The sequence below is a fragment of the Mixophyes fleayi genome, chromosome 3 (genome assembly GCF_038048845.1).
Source record: "Mixophyes fleayi isolate aMixFle1 chromosome 3, aMixFle1.hap1, whole genome shotgun sequence".
NCBI lineage: Eukaryota > Metazoa > Chordata > Amphibia > Anura > Limnodynastidae > Mixophyes > Mixophyes fleayi.
The window spans coordinates 9,684,948-9,700,621 of record NC_134404.1 but is presented as its reverse complement, the minus strand read 5'-3'; the positions used below and the strand labels follow the sequence as shown (position 1 = coordinate 9,700,621).

The 15,674-nt window shown below is 45.7% G+C and overlaps 1 protein-coding gene across 6 annotated transcripts in view; it reads right to left on the bottom strand.

Annotated features, from left to right (window-relative positions):
• Window positions 1–14,217, bottom strand: part of DTNB (dystrobrevin beta) — a 145,820-nt gene extending 131,603 nt beyond the window's left edge. For all 6 annotated transcript variants that reach the window (XR_012689508.1, XR_012689507.1, XM_075201085.1 and 3 more), the window contains exon 1: window positions 14,111–14,217. The gene's annotated coding sequence lies outside the window, so the exon portion shown is untranslated. The remainder of the gene's footprint in view (window positions 1–14,110) is intronic.
• Between the last annotated feature and the right edge of the window lie 1,457 nt (window positions 14,218–15,674).

Genomic DNA, 15,674 nt, shown 5'->3' with positions numbered 1-15,674 from the left:
TAAAACAACTGGTAAAGTCAGAAACAAACTTTTTTAGAACATTATAGAAGTTTAAACAAATTGTATAATTTCGGTACGGCAGACTTCAAAGTCACAATGACCTATAGGCAGATGGCTGAGAGCATGTATCTTATTGATGTGAAGGAAAGAAGGGTACAAGAAAAGTGTAATTATACGTAAGGTTTAGGGTTCTCTCTCCCAGCGGGACGCGCTCCTCAGTTACTGTGCTGATCTCCCTCTCTAAATGGGAGGAGTACGAGCTGCACACGCTTGTTATTAAACAATGATATACATGTACAAGGTGATACAACTCCTACAACATCATTTGCACTTGACTTATTGGTGTCCGACATTTTAATGGGGGATCGTGTCATTAACCACCAGCTAATCAGAATCCTGACAATTAGCCAACTGACGAGAGTCAATAATTGCAACACAGCGTTCTGCTACTGGCCGCGGGTCCGTCGGAACATCTAGTAAATGTATAAATTACTTTCTTGGATGGACAGCTCACAGCGGGCGACGTGTTAGGTGGTGTCCAAGCCTCAGCAAGAAGAACAGACATCAGAGGAGAACAGCCTGATCTGTCCCACCTTCCACAGTTACGAATGTACTGGGACATTACATAGCGGAGAAGGACAGTTATAGTTGCTGGAGATGTTTTATGGTCTCTGCAGTGACTGGTTTATCGTTGACATCTCCAACCTCCGCCGTCTCTCCTCGTTACCTCCGTACCCACCATCGGTAGCTGCCAATCATCTCTGGCTGCCTTATTAGTGGTTGCTGATAATACTGATACCACATCCTCTCCCCTCTCCTCCAGCTGCAATTGTTGTTCTTATCCATCACTCTTAGATTGTAAGCTCATTTGTCCAGAGCCATCTTTACCTTCTGTTTCACGTCATTTTAGACCCCTGGAACTGTAGATTTTTGGAAATAACTAATAACTACAAAAGTTCCTTCTGGTTTTCAATAACATTCCTTGCACAGATGAAGTAACACAGTACAATAATCATCATCAGTTATTTATATAGCGCCACTGATTCCGCAGCGCTGTACAGAGAACTCACTCACATCAGTCCCTGCCCCATTGGGGCTTAGTCTAAATTCCCTAATATAGACACACACACACACAGACAGAGAGAGACTAAGGGCAATTTGATAGCAGCCAATTAACCTACTGGTATGTTTTTGGAGTGTGGGAGGAAACCGGAGCACCCAGAGGAAACCCATGCAAACACGGCAAGAAACTCCTCACAGATAAGGCCATGGTCGGGAATTGAACTCATGACCCCAGCGCTGTGAGGCAGAAGTGCTAAACACTTAGCCACCGTGCTGTCCTGGACAGTTACTGATGGCCGTAACCTGCCACCATGGAGCACAAGTCCTTTCAGTGCTGTTTATAAAACTATTACATAGGATATGTTTCAGAGCCCCGAGCAGACAATAACACATAGCTCATTACACAAGGCGTCACTCTGCACTTCCCAAACACAAAATCCAGGAATGGTCACATTGGAGAACGATGTGTTACACACAGGGCCTGTAACAGTAGACTTGTGGTTTTCAAATGTACTTTCTTGTATTTACAGGTCTAAGGCTCATAGGGTAGTTGTCAAACATGCAGAAAAACACTAAGGGGTATATTTACTAAACTGCGGGTTTGAAACAGTGGAGATGTTGCCTATAGCAACCAATCAGATTCTCGCTGTCATTTTGCAGAATGTACTAAATAAATGATAACTAGAATCCAATTGGTTGCTATAGGCAACATCTCCACTGTTTCAAACACGCAGTTTAGTAAATCTAGCCCTAAGACTAGGAGGAAAAGAAGTCGCACTTCTCTGCATTGCTATAAAGGATATCTTCAGGAGTGCAGAGAACACAGTGCGACATGGAGGTCAACTGAGAACATGTATTAGAATAACCAAGGCTGTAGGATAACTAACAGCCTGTCTACCTCATAACTAGACAGAGCTGAGCACCTCTCCTACTGCCTATAGAGTCTGCTCATGAACCAGCATCTTCTCTGGGGCAATGACTGCAATATTCTCAGAAACAACACAACATGCTATACAAATGTCATGCAAACACAAACAAACAGCCACACAAGAGGACACTCCACCAGATACTGCTATAGCAGAGCGCGGCTTCCAAAGTAAACACACTGGGGAGCAGTCGCCAAGTTTCAGCCCAATAAATGGCAGGTTCAGCCACACCCACTTTTTACACCACTAGTATCACCCCAGCACACCCGTGGTGCTTCCTCCCCTATGTCACAGCATCCTGTGCACCAGCTCCATAGATTCCCTGTCTGTACAATGACAGAGAAAAAAATGCTTGTGTACTGAGGGACAGACTTTCATAGAAATATGGTAATGTGCATGGAAATTCTAACAGATTTTCAGAGCAAAGATGGTGGTTCTGACATTCAAGAAAAGGTTGTTTCCTCCTCTACAACATAATTTCATTGTGGGGGGGATTTAGATCACCTTTAATCGGGTCATGAAACAGCGATTTTCAAATGCAAACCAGAAACGTTTGCATAATGACAGCGCAGGACCTGTCTACGTTCCTCATATGATGTGAGAGGGGTTTCCGGCTTCCAAAAGCACACATTTCCTTCCTGTTAGTACAAGACAAACTTAAACTGCATTTTATAACACCTAATATGTCTCGTATAGCAAAAAGAAACTGATAATATTACCACAATGAGGAACTGTGTCTACGGCGAGGGCAGAGGGCCCCACTCATCCTCCTGAGCAGATGTGAGCGTTACTGAGCCAATTCCAGCCACCCCCCCCCCCCCCTGACGTTCAGGGAGCAAAATAGACAAGCGAGGTACATCACTCACAATGTTATCTCTCCCTATAAGTCTACTAAAGTCCAGGGCAGCCCAGAGGAACCCAAATACTTTACAGTGGGTTTTACTGTGCCCCCGTTATCACTGCAACAGAGGAGCGAACTCTGCACTGCCTAACCTGGGTCATGGAAATAAGCCCCAGTGCAGATGCTGGCTAATGCTGAGGATGGCTAATGCTGAGGCTGGCTGGTGCTGAGGCTGGCTAGTGCTGAGGCTGGCTAGTGCTGATGCTGGGGCTGGCTAGTGCTGAGGATGGCTAATGCTGAGGCTGGCTAGTGCTGAGGATGGCTAATGCTGAGGCTGGCTAGTGCTAAGGCTGGCTAGTGTTGAGGCTGGCTAGTGCTGAGGCTGGCTAGTGCTGAGGCTGGCTAGTGCTGAGGCTGGGGCTGGCTAGTGCTGAGGCTGGCTAGTGCTGAGGCTGGCTAGTGTTGAGGCTGGCTAGTGCTGAGGCTGGCTAGTGCTGATGCTGGGGCTGGCTAGTGCTGAGGCTGGCTAGTGCTGAGGCTGGGGCTGGCTAGTGCTGAGGCTGGCTAGTGCGGAGGCTGGCTAGTGTTGAGGCTGGCTAGTGCTGATGCTGGGGCTGGCTAGTGCTGAGGCTGGCTAGTGCTGAGGCTGGCTAGTGCTGATGCTGGGGCTGGCTAGTGCTGAGGCTGGCTAGTGCGGAGGCTGGCTAGTGTTGAGGCTGGCTAGTGCTGATGCTGGGGCTGGCTAGTGCTGAGGCTGGCTAGTGCTGAGGCTGGCTAGTGCTGATGCTGGGGCTGGCTAATGCTGAGGCTGGCTAGTGCTAAGGCTGGCTGGTGCTAAGGCTGGCTGGTGCTGAGGATGGCGAGTGCTGAGGCTGGCTAGTGCTGATGCTGGGGCTGGCTAGTCTTGAAGCTGGCTGGTGCTGTGACTGGCTAGTGCTGAGGCTGGCTAGTGCTGATGCTGGGGCTGGCTAATGCTGAGGCTGGCTAGTGCTAAGGCTGGCTGGTGCTAAGGCTGGCTGGTGCTGAGGATGGCGAGTGCTGAGGCTGGCTAGTGCTGAGGCTGGCTGATGCTGGGGCTGGCTAGTCTTGAAGCTGGCTGGTGCTGTGACTGGCTAGTGCTGAGGCTGGCTAGTGCTGATGCTGGGGCTGGCTAGTGCTGAGGCTGGCTAGTGCTGAGGCTGGCTGATGCTGGGACTGGCTGATGCTGGGACTGGCTGATGCTGGGACTGGCTGATGCTGGGACTGGCTGATGCTGGGACTGGCTAGTGCTGATGCTGGGGCTGGCTAGTGCTGATGCTGGGGCTGGCTAATGCTGAGGCTGGCTGGTGCTGAGGCTGGCTGGTGCTGAGGATGGCGAGTGCTGAGGATGGCGAGTGCTGAGGATGGCTAGTGCTGAGGCTGGCTGGTGCTGAGGCTGGCTAGTGTTGAAGCTGGCTGGTGCTGTGACTGGCTAGTGCTGAGGCTGGCTAGTGCTGATGCTGGGACTGGCTGGTGCTGAAACTGGCTGATGCTGGAACTGGCTAGTGCTGAGGCTGGCTAAGGTTGGCTAGTGCTGAGGCTGGCTAAGGTTGGCTAGTGCTGAGGCTGGCTAAGGTTGGCTAGTGCTGAGGCTGGCTAAGGTTGGCTAGTGCTGAGGCTGGCTAGGGTTGGCTAGTGCTGTGTTCTCTCTCACCCTCCATAAACATACTGTATGTGTGCCAGGCAGGGAATTTAGACTATAGGCTGTAATTGACCAGGGACTGATGTGATTGTTTATAAATACACAATAATAACTAAGAGGTGGGGCCGCCCGGTGCCCTCAATGCTGGAGCTAGTTACACCTAAACCCTGCAACACGAAGACTATTGTACATTTATCTCTTTACATTTACAAACACAAAATAATAAAAATGATGTTTGTCTAACAGTAAATGTAACAAATCAGCTCTAACATGTATCATACCAATATCTCTTAATAACAACAACTGCGGCCATGTATTCTGTATGTGTAATACAATAACATACAAACAACCTAAACACCTCATTTTATTTCTCACCAACTGATTTCATATACATTGACCACTAATAAAACTATAGAGGACCCTCATTATAACAAGGGAAAGTGAGTCTGCTGCACACGTATGACGTTATTCTTAGCACACGCCAGGTACAGGATGACTTATCACCCTCCAAGATAAATAAACAGCATATCTGAGATACAGTCAGTCTGGACGTACAACATGTCTACAGATCGATAGGTGTACACGTGACACAAACCTCAAGGCTCCCCTGCAGCGCTCAGCGCAGAGAAACGCAGGTCACCTGCGTCCTGACAAGTCCTCGCTAAGTACGTGCTGGATGGACTTCCCCATCACAGTACACTATATCTATAATGTGCGATGAGATGTGTGTACAGGGCCTCTCACTTACATTATACTTCAGACTATAAACCTAACACACTTTATATAACGCCCATATGTAAGAGGTACAAGAATGAGTGAACGCTCTTCCGTTATTAAATATAACTATCCACCAGGTGATCTTCACACTACAAAGGAAGCTGGTATATAACAGATTACATTATATCAGGCACTAGCGCATTTAAACTCCAAAACATGAAAAGCTATTTGGAAACGTTATATAGGAGACTGCGATGCAGCTGCACAGGTCCGACTTCCAGCAGCTCTACAGCAGCCTCTGATCACCCAGACCTGGCACACGTCTCACCACAGTCCTCCCACCGGACAGCTCTGCAAACCTCACACACACAGGGGAGATGTAGAGAGAGGATTCCTCCCCCTGGGGACACCACACTTGTTTGTTCAACATGAAAACAGCAAAAGTAAAAACATGAAAAGCAAATGACGTAAGTGCACAATTGTACTCATGTGTATCCAGCCAACGTGTGCAGCAAAACACAAAGGCACAGAGCAGAATCCACTCTGGTAATATCACACGCCTCCTGTAATGAGATACTAAGGGGCGCCCCGGACTGTAATGAGATACTGAGGGGGTGCCCCGGACTGTAATGAGATACCGAGGGACGCTCCGGACTGTAATGAGATACTGAGGGGCGCTCCGGACTGTAATGAGATACTGAGGGGCGCTCCGGACTGTAATGAGATACTGAGGGGCGCTCCGGACTGTAATGAGATACCGAGGGGCGCTCCGGACTGTAACGAGATACCGAGGGGCGCCCCGGACTGTAACGAGATACCGAGGGGAGCCCCGGACTGTAACGAGATACCGAGGGGAGCCCCGGACTGTAACGAGATACCGAGGGGCGCCTCGGACTGTAACGAGATACCGAGGGGCACCCCGGACTGTAAGGAGATACCGAGGGGCGCACCACACTGTAACGAGATACCGAGGGGCGCACCAGACTGTAACGAGATACCGAGGGGCGCACCGGACTGTAACGAGATACCGAGGGGCGCTCCGGACTGTAACGAGATACCGAGGGGCGCCCCGGACTGTAACGAGATACCGAGGGGCGCCCCGGACTGTAACGAGATACCGAGGGGCGCCCCGGACTGTAACGAGATACCGAGGGGCGCCCCGGACTGTAACGAGATACCGAGGGGCGCCCCGGACTGTAACGAGATACCGAGGGGCGCCCCGGACTGTAACGAGATACCGAGGGGCGCCCCTGACTGTAAGGAGATACTGAGGGGCGCACCACACTGTAACGAGATACTGAGGGGCGCACCGGACTGTAAGGAGATACTGAGGGGCGCCCCGGACTGTAATGAGATACTGAGGGGCGCACCGGACTGTAAGGAGATACTGAGGGGCGCACCGGACTGTAAGGAGATACTGAGGGGCGCCCCGGACTGTAATGAGATACTGAGGGGCGCACCGGACTGTAAGGAGATACTGAGGGGCGCACCGGACGGTAAGGAGATACTGAGGGGCGCACCGGACTGTAAGGAGATATTGAGGGGCGCCCCGGACTGTAAGGAGATACTGAGGGGCGCACCGGACGGTAAGGAGATACTGAGGGGCGCACCGGACTGTAAGGAGATACTGAGGGGCGCACCGGACTGTAAGGAGATACTGAGGGGCGCACCGCACTTTCCTCTCTCCACATGGATATGATTTCTGCACCAGTCCTATGCTTTTATGGGATGTATTTTGCCCCTTCCACCATCTAGGTGAATCGCTGTAAAGTGACGTGTGGTGCTTTCAGGTCCACGGCTTGTACAGGTTTGGTAACTATATAATGCAGAGGTTATATTGTTGGTATAAAACTGGGTATTGCCACATATTACTGAACAGATAGCGCCGCGCCATTATCATTTTCTCTTACGCCGCAATCTCTGATCCCGATCGCCCTGCATATTAGTGACAGGTTAATTCAGGGTAAAATACTAAATGTAACACAACAAGCAAACCATGGCATTCAAAGGGGGAATTCAATTGACCGCACGGTTTCTTTTGTTAAGTCATTTTAACACAGTTTTCACTCGTTTTGGAGCGGGTTAACTTTACACGTTATTCAATTAAATTTTTAACGCACCTTTTTTTTACAGTCCTATCGCAGACAAGTAAATGATCCATTGAAAGAATAGGGAGGAAGGGAGAAGCGTTAAAAACTATTCAATTCTTTAACGTGGCGCAGTATACTGTCAAATCTCCAGTTTTATCTCGCACCTCTCAGCGCTTTGCAAAAAATTAAAAACATAAGAAAACTATTGAAATCATGTAATAATGTAAAAAAAAAAAAAAAAAATTAGTTTTCAGTAACGCAAAATATGGAAAAGGTGATATTTTTTTTTACAAAAAGCATGTAAAAAAAAAATTAATAAACACAATAATCACTAATTAATATATTTATGCATGTATGTACTGATATGTCTGCACTAATGTGTTTTGTCATGGTATAGATGATTGTATAGTAAAAAAAAAAAAAGTAAAAAAAAAAAATATAGTAAAAAAAAAGTACTGTTATGTAGGCATTATAAAATAAAAGATTGTGTAATGCAATACAAATGTATGCCAATGCATTTTATTAAAGATTACCGCGTTAAACGTCCCCTTCACTTCCCTAAAAATTTGTAAGCACCAACGATTAATGCACAGGGGCTGCCTAACTTCTTTTTAAATTGAATTGCACGATTTGTTACACGGCGTTAGCTAAAAACAGTCGCGCCAGTGGGTCAAAACCCGCGCGGGTACATTTTTTTTTTTTAATACAGCAAAAAATAAATACTGCAGTCAATTGAATTCCCCCCAAAGGCTTGTACCCGCAGGAACGTTATTATCATGCGATCCTCCGGCGTTCCTAAGACCAGTCAGAGTTACTAGAAGTGAACGGACACTTTCTGACAGGTGATTCCAGCATTGTCTGTGGGTCTGTGAGTCTTACCGATGGCTGCTGTAGAATAGGAACGCTCGATAAGAAATGCAGGGAGACTTTAAGGAACGCGCTTCTAATGCTCTATTAAAGTGAGGACAAAGTCACTTGTTTTCTCTCTGTCTGCCTATAGGAGCCCTTACACTGTAAGACACCCATCCATCATGGCATGGTATGTTACATGCACTAATCTACACAACAGCCATCACACAATGGATGCAAGGTGGAGGATTGTAGTCATACAATGAAATCACCGCTACAGGAATCAGACAATCACAATTATTCGCCAGCCGACATAAATTCCAGTTGTGACAGGATGGACCGCCTATGCCACCCTGTCTCTTGTTGCTGGGAACCGGCTGGGCTTACTTTACCACCGTTCCCTTTCGTTATCCCAAGTGCACCCTCTAACCGCAGTAGGAGGGGCTTACAAATGTAGCCACCACTGGACTCCTTACTGGCATCCAGTACCGGGTTACTTCTGGGTAACTGTCACTGCTAGGGTACCCCCTCACTGGTACACCTGGGCTGGTACCCCTGACCTCTTACTATGGATCAGGGAATCTGTGGATGGATCCCCCCTGACCTATCACACTGGTCAGAGCTGCTGGGCAGTGGGCAGAGCGATGGTTCTGGGCCCAAACTTCAGAAACAGCCGAGAACGGATTCGATTTTGGGTCTAATCTGTAGGTCACAGGACTTTCAGCATTGAAGACGTTCTCAAGCAGGTCTTTGAAGCAAGTGATGTCTATTTGCAGTCACACTGATTGAAGGTACCGGTGATCAGGTCGGATGGAACAAGAATGATGATACATTTCAGTGTACAAGGTCTCTCTTTATATACAGTATGGACACAGCCTCACAGGGTAAGCCAGCCCCCTGAGGTCTGAGTTATTGTTAGCATCAGGATACGATACATGTTTCCCAAACATGGATTTACGTGCAATGCAAAGCTAATAATATTTACACTTCTCTGTTATGTGCTAAAACTTTATTCTTGCATTATCTGAGATGCAGCCACGCCAGACAGCCAGGCAGCGCCCCCCTGCTGGGTATACAGACTAAACAGGTGTTTGTCACTTCACATAAAGACTTACTTAGCAGTTCCTGCTATCAGCAAACAAACTTCCTCTAGCAATGTTACAAACTCAAATAATGACACTTCCATATAAAACACATCCCATTGTAACACGATTAGTGCATTTCAAATTACACATTGGTGCCTGCACCTCTGATTGAAATACATTTCTACAATAAATTATTTCTATATGATCCAGCCACAAATAAGTTATTTATAAGTGATCCAGTCACACCACTTTTCGTTAAGAACGAGGTCAGGAATTAGTCTCACATAAAGAACACACTAACCATATACACAGAAACTTGTGACAGTACTAGCTGTACTCTCAGCACTGATTATGGACACTTGTAATTAGCCGCTGCGTACGTGTATACAGTAAATGTGATGTGTAGAAAGGGCACATTTGACAAGCATTACACAAGCAATTTTGCTGGCACGATTTTCTGCAATTAACTCAATTACGCAAACTGTAAGATCTGCAACTAATTGATTCCAATGAGGTATATGCTATATACACAATTATCAGTCAGATAGTGATGCGATAGTGTTACACAATGGCAAACTGGCGCTATTTAATAAGATCAGATACTGCACAAAGAAACTACACTCGTATGCAATTACGCTGTGTTCTCATATAGGATTACTACATGCAACGCCAAAGCCACTTCTCAAAGTACCCTACCCATAGAGGTAAGTTACCACCAGTGAAACTGACCAGAGCACCAGCAACCAGGAAAAATACATTAAACCAGAAAAACATCCCAAACGTTCATATATGAAGTAATCAGCTATTAAAGTGTAATAGATTAATACCGCCAATCCTACGTGATGAACATATTATAACCCCTACACAATACTGTTATAGGAGAAACAGTTGAAATGAAAATGCAGAGCGTGTCAGTTACTCTTACAGTGACAATACTGGTAATACATCTGTGACAGGATGGACCTTTTTTGCCACCCTCTCGTGTTGCTGAGCTTGCCTTATCACCGTCCCCTTTCTTTATCCCAATTGAGCCCCTCTAAAAACAGAAGGAGGGACTCTGCTGCCATCACTAGGCGCCTTCATCAGTGCCTAGAACCACTTCCTTCTGGGTAACTCTCACTGCTGACGTACCCCCTTGCTGGGCACCTGGGCTGGTACATCTGACCTCTTACTGTAGATCAGGGTCACTGTGGATGGTTCCCCCCCATGGCTAGAGCAACAGGGTAGTGGGTAGAGCGCTGATACTAGATGCTGGGTCTCAACCTCCAAACAGCCAGATAACGGATTTGATTGTTCTAATCTGTAGTTCGCAGGAATTACAGCAGGTAAGTAGGCGTCAAAGCAGGATCTTGAAGCAGTGATGTTTTATTACCTCAGGTAGTCCTTACAAGGACAGTTACACACTAGTTTGAGGTACTAGTGATCTCAGAAGTTACAGATGGAACAATACATAACATGGTCAAACAGGGCTCTTTTTATACAGTTTCTAACACACATTAGCAGGGTTGGACCCAGCCCCGTGACCCTAGCTGGCACCACAAAGCCTGAGATATTACATCCAACGTTTACTCTCAGGATGTTATAGTCTCTAAAAGTGGAGATAACACAATTTAAATTTAACAAAATTTATGTCATGCCTTAGGTTTTGTCTGTACCCGGGCTGTTATCCGACTCTGAAATAGGTGTGTTGGCTATGTGCAAGAAGTTGGATGGCCTGATTAGGTTTCACGTAGAAGAGAAAGAACTGGAACAGATGGCGGTTGCTGATAGTCCGGTGCCCAGGCACTGGTTTTGGAGGGAACTCTGAAGTGGAGACAGACAAGGCAGCATCCTGCAGGGGGACCTGAGACCAGTAGAGCCTGTGGACCGCAGGGACAATCGAGAAAGACAGCGGAGGGGTAAGTAATAAGACCTGAGACCAGCAGAGCCTGTGGACCGCAGGGACGGCGGAGGGGTAAGTAACAAGACCTGAGAGTCCCGTGCGTGACAATTTTCATCAATCTGTGATTTTCCAAATCACTGGTTGTTCCATTATTCAAACAGGTTCTAAGACAAAGGATAGAAAGCTACACAGGATAGAAAGGATAGAAAGGTAACGGATCCCTGCTGTGCATTCAGGCTAAAAAGATACAGATCAAAACACTTAATTTTTAAAGGAGTTGCTTTCTTAATTTCTTACAAAAGCAAGCTTTCTCCAACATGGTAGTAATATGCCATGTTGGAGGTAATCCTCATAAATCAATACATGAAGAATATGAATATAAATACATTTACACTCCCAGCGCTTGGACTGAGCCCATTCTGGCGCTGCGCACCGGTAAGCGCCGAGGTTTAACCCATTCAGCACAGCAACATCAGGTACCAACCTGGGAGGTGAGGGGACCAGGCCCCCACATCTCTGTGTAAACCCAGCAATGTGTAATAAGGATTTCTGTTACTTAGGAGACTGCAAGCCTATCACTTAGATTTCTGCATTGTCAACACTTCCCTTTACTAAGAAACCGTGTGGCTGGATGATTGGGATAAGGGGACACAATTACCTGACATCTATATCTCAGCTGTACGCACACATCCAACTACATAACATGTAATCCATAGAAATCCCTATGTTAGTAGCCTATACATACAGTGTGATATACAGGGAGGTCAGTATACAGTACATACAGTGTGATATACAGGGAGGTCAGTATACAGTATATACAGTGTGATATACAGGGAGGTCAGTTTACAGTATATACAGTGTGATATACAGGGAGGTCAGTATACAGTATATACAGTGTGATATACAGGGAGGTCAGCATACAGTATATACAGTGTGATATACAGGGAGGTCAGTATACAGTATATACAGTGTGATATACAGGGAGGTCAGCATACAGTATATACAGTGTGATATACAGGAAGGTCAGTATACAATATATACAGTGTGATATACAGGGAGGTCAGTATACAGTATATACATTGTGATATACAGGAAGGTCAGTATACAATATATACAGTGTGATATACAGGGAGGTCAGTATACAGTATATACATTGTGATATACAGGAAGGTCAGTATACAATATATACAGTGTGATATACAGGGAGGTCAGTATACAGTATATACAGTGTGATATTCAGGGAGGTCAGAATACAGTATATACAGTGTGATATTCAGGGAGGTCAGAATACAGTATATACATACAGTGTGATATACAGGGAGGCCAGTATACAGTATATACAGTGTGATATACAAGGAGGTCAGCATACAGTATATACAGTGTGATACACAGGGATGTCAGCATACAGTATATACAGTGTGATATACAGGGAGGTCAGTATACAGTATATACAGTGTGATATTCAGGGAGGTCAGAATACAGTATATACAGTGTGATATACAGGGAGGTCAGTATATACAGTGTGATATACAGGGAGGTCATTATACAGTATATACAGTGTGATATACAGGGAGGTCATTATACAGTATATACAGTGTGATATACAGGGAGGTCAGTATACAGTATATACAGCGTGATATACAGGGAGGTCAGTATACAGTATATACAGTGTGATATACAGGGAGGTCAGTATATACAGTGTGATATATAGGGAGGTCAGTATACAGTACATACAGTGTGATATACAGGAAGGCCAGTATACAGTATATACAGTGTGATATACAGGGAGGTCATTATACAGTATATACAGTGTGATATACAGGGAGGTCAGTATACAGTATATACAGTGTGATATACAGGGAGGTCAGTATACAGTATATACATACAGTGTGATATACAGTGAGGTCAGTATATACAGTATATACAGTGTGATATACAGGGAGGTCAGTATACAGTGTGATATACAGGGAGGTCAGTATACAGTATATACAGTGTGATATACAGGGAGGTCAGTATACACAGTATATACAGTGTGATATACAGGGAGGTCAGTATACAGTATATACAGTGTGATATACAGGGAGGTCAGTATACAATATATACAGTGTGATATACAGGGAGGTCAGTATACAGTATATACATACAGTGTGATATACAGGGAGGTCAGTATACAGTATATACATACAGTGTGATATACAGGGAGGTCAGTATACAGTATATACAGTGTGATATACAGGGAGGTCAGTATACAGTATATACAGTGTGATATACAGGGAGGTCAGTATACAGTATATACAGTGTGATAAACAGGGAGGTCAGTATACAGTATAAACATACAAAGGTAGTATAATACAGGATAGATATATGGGTATAGTGTACTGTATATATATTTATATATAGGGGGCAGGGTACAGATGTATATATCTATATATAGGGGCAGTATGATGGGTAAATAGGTATATATCGGGGGCAGGGTACAGATGTATATATCTATATATAGGGGCAGTATATAGGTATATATATATATATAGGGGCAGTATATAGGTATATAGGTGTGTATATATGTATGTATATATATATATATATATATACATAGAGGGCAGTATATAGGTATATAGATATATATATATATATATATATATATATAGAGGACAGTATATAGGTATATATATAGGGGCAGTATATAGGTATATATATATATATATAGATCTATATATATATATATATATATATATATATAGAGGGCAGTATATAGGTATATACATAGAGGGCAGTATATAGGTATATATATATATATATATATATATATAGGGGCAGTATATAGGTATATATATATATATAGAGGGCGGTATATAGGTATATATATATATAGAGGACAGTATATAGGTATATAGATATATATATAGAGGACAGTATATAGGTGTATATATATATATATAGGGGCAGTATATAGCTATATATATATATACATATAAGGTGCAGGGTACCGGGGTCTCACCTCTCTCGCGGTCTCCGCACACAGACACCGATGGGCACCGGCCGGGAGCGCGCCCTCCCTCTTCCTGCCAGTCTCGGCGGCGCGCTCCCCGGTGCACGTCCCCGATGCTCGCCCCCGCCGCTGTCAGGGCCCACGGTGCTCCGGCCGCCATCTTTGTCTCTGGCAGCGGCTGCAGCAGCGGAGACTGGTCCAGGTGGTGCCCTCTGGGTCCTGTCACATAGTGACCGTGTATTACATAGTACACAGCACAGGGTAAGGTGATAGGAGATGCTGTGGTCAGTGTATAAACATGGGGACAATCCGGGACTGCGCTTATAACCGAGGGATATAATATGGTCAGTGTCCCCTCACCTGGTGATACCTGGCTGTATCCTGTGGTGTCAGCACTGCCGGGGACCCCAATAAGGGACAGAACTTACTGAGGACCCCCCTGAGCTGTGCTGCAGGTACTGGTACAATATACACACTGACCGTCATCATCATCAGTTATTTATATAGCGCCACTGATGCCGCAGCGTTGTACAGAGAACTCACATCAGTCCCTGACCCACTGGGGCTTACAGTCTAAATTCCCTAATATACAGAGGAAGAGAGAGATTAGGGTCAATTTGTTAGCAGCCAATTAACCTACCAGTATGTTTGGAGCGTGGGAGGAAACCGGAGCACCCGGAGGAAACCCACGCAAACACGGGGAGAACATACAAACTCCACACAGATAAGGACATGGTCAGGAATCGAACTCATGACCCCAGTGCTGTGAGGCAGAAGTGCTAACCACTAGGCCACCGTGCTGTCCCAGCCACAGCATTACTACCACATATTATTATTAGTAGTAGTATAAGTCCCCCTTGTGCCCTCAGAACAGGTCATGGACTCCACAAGACCTCTGAGGTGTCCTGTGGTATCTGGCACCAGGACATTAGCAGCAGAGTCCTGTAAGTTGTGAGGTGGGGGCTCCATGGCTCGGACTTGTACTTCCAGCACATCCCACAGACGGTCGATCAGATTGAGATCTGGGGAATCTGGAGGCCAAGTCAACACCTTGATCTCTCATGTTCCTCAAACCATTCCTGACCAATGTTTGCATTTTAGGCACATTATCCTGCTCACAGAGGTCACTGCCATCAGGGAATACCGCTGCCATGAAGGGTCTACTTGGTCTACAACAATGTTTAGGTAGGTGGTACGTGTCATCCACATGAATACCAGGACCCAAGGTGTCCCAGCAGAACATTGCCCAGAGCGTCACACTACCTCCGCCGGCTGCATTCTTCCCATAGTGCATCCTGGTGCCATCTCCTACCTGGATGAATGACGCACCGGGCCGTTCACATGATGTAAATAAAACATGATTCAGACCAGGCCACCATCTTCCACCATGGTCCAGTTGTGGGGCTCATGTACCTGGGACCCTCTCTCACCTGGAATTGATAAACATTGTATTCCAACAAAATAAAACTAAACCATAATTATACCCATCACAGCCCAGCAGATTGTACTCATCAGTATTATGTATGTTTTGCTCAGTTCCTAATATGTTACACAGCTAATGACCAGAGGTCCA